Below are 6,550 nucleotides of genomic sequence, written 5' to 3' on the forward strand. Positions count from 1 at the left end.
TGGTGGGTGATGCTGGTCTAGAGGCTAGTGCAGGCTTCGTGGAGGGCATGGCCATTGCCTGCCCACTGGTGGGTGGAGCTGGGTCTTGGCCTTCTGGTGGGCAGGGCCCTGTGCCCCCTTTAAGAGTGAAGTCTTTATTTCCCCCAGTCCTTTGGGGCTCCTGAAATTAAGCACTGCTGGCCTTCAAAGCCAAATGCTCTGGAGGCTCATCTTCCCAGGCCCACACCACTGGGCTGGAGGCTTGACTTGGGGCTCAGAACTCTCCTGTGGATGAACCTCTGCAATCTAATTATTCTCCAGTTTGTGGGTTGCTCACCCGGGGGGTATGGGATTTGATTATATCATGAAACTTCCCCTCCTATCCATCTCCTTGTGGTTCCTTCTTTATGTCTTTAGTTGTAGGGGATCCTTTCTGGTAGTTCCTGGTCTTCTTCATCAATGGTTGTTCTGAGATAGTTGTGGTTTTGGTGTGCTTGTGAGGGGAGGTGAGCTCAGGGTCTTTCTTCTCCACCATCTTGGCTGCTCTCTGATTGCACCCTTTTAAAACAGCCTGGGGTCCAGGCTTGGTGAGAGAGTTCTAGGTGCCGCTCCTGAGACAGCCTGTTGTACTGAAGATGTCATCAGATAGATGGGCTGGCAAGGAAACTGACAACCAAGACAACTCTCTAGACTGACAGTTGAGTGCAACACAGAGAGGGGGATATTCTGCCACCCAGACATGCATGCCTGTTCTTGCTTTTTATCTTGGTTACTATGAATGAGAAAGGGAAGTAGCTAGAACTCTGCCAGCACAGGTGATATTTTACAATGTAGCAGGAGCTGCAGGAACAATAAGGTTGGCTCCACATTCAGTGTGACTCTGGAGAGACTCACCATAAAAGAGACAGAAGTGAGTCATGACTGTTCTGAGTCACTGCAGGAACCCCAAAATAGGAGGTAATGACTTAAGTGGGGGCTGGGATACTGGAGATTTTGCTCCAGGAAACTCCTTGCCCTTGCTTAGCACAGACTCTCCAGATTGGCTTTTGTGTTCCTTAAACCTACCAGCCTGTTCCTACCTCATGAACATGCTTCAGCTTTTCTCAGAGCTCCACCTGGAGAGCTCCTTCTTGGTCTTCCCATCTTAGTTTTGAGGTCACCTCTTTAGGGTGGCACTGTGTCATCAAATCAGCAGCCTTTTCCCAAAGCCCATGCACTTGTCACTCTCAGCCACATTACCCTGATTTCTCTTCACACAGCACCTAAATCATCTTGTTCCATTTGTCTGTTTACATGTTAAGTATCTCTCCCCCTTCCTTGGAATGTAGGCTCCGCTCTTTCAGAGACCTCATCTGCTTCACTCAAGGCTGTACTCTAGCACACAGAACCGCGACTAATTTAGTGAATTCTCAAGAACTACCTCTTGAATTACTGAATGAGTGAATGAATCAATGAGTAGAATGTAGCTGTGTCATTATCATGATTATAACTTTTTTATGCTACTAAGCCCTTGATGGTGGGAGGAAATACGTGTTCCCAGATGGCTAAGGCCCAGACGATCTACTCAGAAACTGACTGAGAGGAAGCAAAGAATAATCAGGTACGGCATCTTTTGTGGGCTAATGTCATCACACATGCTAAGTCATGTAGCTGCTGCAGGTGAAGAAATGTAGGCATAGGCTACATAGGCAGTAAGTGTAAAGAGCAGAGGTATTTACTCAGGTCTCTGGTTCCAATGCTTTTTCCATGCAAACAAAGGGCCAAGTAGAGTTCCAAGTATTCTGTTATTGACCTTATTTTGCAAATTGGGCACAGGAAGTTTTGGTTATTGGCATAAAGTTGTTTAGCTAAAAAGTAGAAGTTAGCTCCCAAATCCATGCTCCTAATCACTGGAATATAACGACGTCTTCCAGATCAGATGAAGAAGAGTCTTCTTCTGACTCCCTTTTGTGAGAGCACTGAAATCACAACTAGCTGCTGAACAGTCATCAACAGGAAGAAACTGGAACTCACCAAAAAAGATACCCCACATCCAGACACAAAGGAGAAACCTCAGTGAGCTGGTAACAGGAGTGCAATCACAATAAAATCAAATCCCATAACCACTGGGTGGGTGACTCACAAACTGGAGAATAATTATACCGCAGAAGTCCACCCACTGGAGTGAAGGTTCTGAGCCCCACGTCAGGCTTCCCAATCTGGGGGTCCAGCAACAGGAGGAGGAATTCCCAGAGAATCAGACTTTGAAGGCAAGTGGGATTTGATTGCAGGACTTCAACAGGACTGGGGGAAACAGAGACTCCACTCTTGGAGGGCACACACAAAGTAGTGTGCACAACAGGGCTCAGGGGGAAGGAGCAGTGACCCCAGGGGAGACTGAACCAGACCTACCTGCTAGTGTTGGAGGGTCTCCTGCAGAGGCAGGGGGTAGCTGCGGCTCACTGCAGGGACCAGGACACTGGCACCAGAAGTTCTGGGGAGTACTCCTTGGTGTGAGCCCTCCTGGAGTCCCCCATTAGCCCCACCAAAGAGCCTGTAGGCACCAGTGCTGGGTTGCCTCAGGTCAAACAACCAACAGGGAGGGAACTCAGCCTCACCCATCAGCAGAGAAGCGGATTGAAGTTTTAGTGAGTTCTGCCAACCAGAGCAACACCTAGCTCTACCCACCACCAGTCCCTCCCACCAGGAAGCTTGCACAAGCCTCTTAGGTAGCCTCATCCACCAGAGGGCAGATAGCAGAAGCAAGAAGAACTACAATCCTGCAGCCTGTGGAACGAAAACCACATTCACAAAAAGACAGACAAAATGAAAAGGCAGAGGACTATGTACCAGATGAAGGAACAAGATAGAACCCCAGAAAAACAACTAAATGAAGTGGAGATAGGCAGCCTTCCAGAAAAAGAATTCAGAATAATGATAGTGAAGATGATGCAGGACCTCGGGCAAAGAATGGAGGCAAAGATCGAGAAGATGCAAGAAATGTTTAACAAAGACCTAGAAGAATTAAAGAACAAACACCTAGAAGAATTAAAGAACAAACAAACAGAGATGAACAATAAAATAACTGAAATGAAAAATACACTAGAAGGAATCAATAGCAGAATAACTGAGGCAGAAGAACTGATAAGTGACCTGGAAGACAGAATAGTGCAATTCACTGCCATGGAACAGAATAAACAAAAAAGAATGAAAAGAAATGAAGACAGCCTAAGAGACCTCTGGGACAACATTAAACACACCAACATTTGCAATACAGGGGTCCCAGAAGGAGAAGAGAGAGAAAGGACCTGAGAAAAAATTTGAAGAGATTATGGTCAAAAACTTCCCTAACATGGGAAAGGAGATAACCAAGTCCAGGAAGCTCAGAGAGTCCCAGGCAGGATAAATCCAAAGAGAAACACACCAAGACACATAGTAATTAAATTGACAAAAATTAAAGACAAACAAAAATTATTAAAAGCAACAAGGGAAAAATGACAAATAACGTACAAGGGAACTCCCATAAGGTTAAAAGCTGATTTCTCAGCAGAAAATCTACATGCCAGAAGGGAATGGCATGATATATTTAAAGTGATGAAAGGGAAGAACCTACAACTAAGATTACTCTACCCAGCAAGGATCTCATTCAGATTCAACTGAGAAATCAAAAGCTTTACAGACAAGCAAAAGCAAAGAGAATTCAGCACCACAAAACCAGCTCTACAACAAATGCTAAGGAACTTCTCTAAGTGGGAAACAGAAGAGAAGAAAAGGACCTGAAAAAACAAACCCAAAACAATTAAGAAAATAGTAATAGGAACATACATATTGATAATTACGTTAAATGTGAATGGATTAAATGCTCCAACCAAAGGCCACAGGCTCGCTGAATGGATATAAAAACAAGACCGATCTATATGCTGTCTACAAGAGACCCACTTCAGACCTAGGGACACATACAGACTGAAAGTGAGGGGATGGAAAAAGATATTCCATGCAAATGGAAATCAGAAGAAAGCTGGAGTAGCAATACTCATATCAGGTAAAATAGACTTTAAAATAAAGAATGTTGCAAGAGACAAGGAAGGACACTACATAATGATCAAGGGATCAATCCAAGAAGATATAATAATTATAAATATATATGAACCCAACATAGGAGCACCTCAATACATAAGGCAAATGCTAACAGCTATAAAATAGAATATCGACAGTAACACTATAATAGTGGGGGACTTTAACACCTCACTTCTACAAACGGACAGATCAACCAGACAGAAAATTATTGACAAAACATAAGCTTTAAATGACAAAATAGAGCAGATAGATTTACTTATAGGACATTCCATCCGAAAACAGCAGATTACACTTTCTTCTCAACTACACACGGAACTTTCTCCAGGATAGATCACATCTTGGGTCACAAATCAAGCCTCAGGAAATTTAAGAAAATTGAAATCATATCAAACATCTTTTCCTACCACAACACTGTGAGATTAGAAATCACTTACAGGGAGAAAAACTTAAAAAACACAAACACATGGAGGCTAAACAATATGTTACTAAATAACTAAGAGATCACTGAAGAAATCAAAGAGGAAATCAAAAATACCTAGAGACAGATGACAATGAATACACGACAATCCAAAACCTATGGGACGCAGCAAAAGCAGTTCTAAGAGGGAAGTTTATAGCAATGCAATCCTACCTCTAGAAACAAGAAAAATCTCAAACAACCTAACCTTACACCTAAAGGAACTAGAGAAAGAAGAACAAACAAAACCGAGAGTCAGTAGAAGGAAAGAAATGATAAAGATCAGAGCAGAAATAAATGAATTAGAAACAAAGATCAATCAAACTAAAAGCTGGTTCTTTGAGAAGATAAACAAAATTGATAAACCTTTAGCCAGACTCATCAAGAAAAAGAGGGAGAGGACTCAAATCAATAAAGTTAGAAATGAAAAAGGAGAAGTTACAGCGACACTGCAGAAATACAAGGCATCATAAGAGACTACTACAAGCAACTCTATGCCAATAAAATGGAGAACCTGGAAGAAATGGACAAGTTCTTAGAAAGGTATAACCTTCTGAGACTGAACCAGGAAGAAATAGAAAACATGAACAGACCAATCACAAGTAATGAAATTGAAAGTGTGATTAAAAATCTTCCAACAGAAAAGTCCAGGAACAGGCATCCCTGGTGGCGCAGTGGTTGAGAGTCCGCCTGCCGATGCAGGGGACACGGGTTCGTGCCCCAGTCCGGGAAGATCCCACATGCCGCGGAGCTGCTGGGCCCTTGAGCCATGGCCACTGAGCCTGTGCTCCGCAACAGGACAGGCCACAACAGTGAGAGGCCTGCGTACCGAGAAAAAAAAAAAAAAAGTCGAGGACCAGATGGCTTCACAGGTGAATTATATCAAACATTTAGAAAAGAGCTAACACCCATCCTTCTCAAACTCTTCGAAAATAATTGCAGAGGAAGGAGCACTCCCAAACTCATTCTCTGAGGCCACCATCACCCTTATACCCAAACCAGACAGAGTTACTACAAAAACAAAATTACAGACCAATATCACTGATGAATATAGATGCAAAAATCCTCAACAAAATACTAGCAAGCAGAATCCACCAATACATTAAAAGGATCATACAACATAATCAAGTGGGATTTATCCCAGAGATGCAAGGATTCTTCAGCATACGTAAATCAGTCAATGTGATACCCCATATTAACAAATTGAAGAATAAAAACCATGTGATCATCTCAATAGATGCAGAAAAAGCTTTTGACAAAGTTCAACACACATTTATGATAAAAACTCTCCAGAAAGTGGGAATAGAGGGAACCTACTTCAACAGAATAAAGGTCATATACGACAAACCTACAGGAAACATCACTCTCAATGGTGGAAACTAGAAAGCATTTCCTCTAAGATAGGGAACAAGACAAGGATGTCCACTCTCGCCACTATTATTTAACGTAGTTCTGGAAGTCCTAGCCATGGCAATCAGAGAAGAAAAAGAAATAAAGGAATACAAATTGTAAAAGAAGAGTAATACTGTCACTGTTTGCAGATGACATGATACTATACATAGAGAATCCTAAAGATATACCAGAAAACTGCTAGAGATAATCAGTGTATCTTGTAAAGTAGCAGGATACAAAATTAAGGCACAGAAATCACTTGCATTCCTATACACTAACAACAAAATGTCTGAAAGAGAAATTAAGGAAACACTCCCATTTACCATTGCAACAAAAAAGAATAAAACACCTAGGAATAAACCTACCTCAGGAGGTAAAACACCTGTACTCAGAAAACTATAAGACACTGATGAAAGAAATCAAAGATGACACAAACAGATGGAAAAATATACCATGTTCTTGGATTGGAAGAATCAATATTGTGAAAATTACTATATTACCCAAAGCAAGCTACAGATTCAGTGCAATCCCTATCAAATTACCAATGGCATTTTTTACAGAACTAGAACAAAAAAATCTTAAAATTTGTAAGGAGACACAAAATACCCCGAATACCCAAAGCAATCCTGAGGGGAACAAAACGGAGCTGGAGGAATCAGACTTCCT

The sequence above is a fragment of the Globicephala melas genome, chromosome 6 (assembly GCF_963455315.2).
Source record: "Globicephala melas chromosome 6, mGloMel1.2, whole genome shotgun sequence".
Lineage (NCBI taxonomy): Eukaryota > Metazoa > Chordata > Mammalia > Artiodactyla > Delphinidae > Globicephala > Globicephala melas.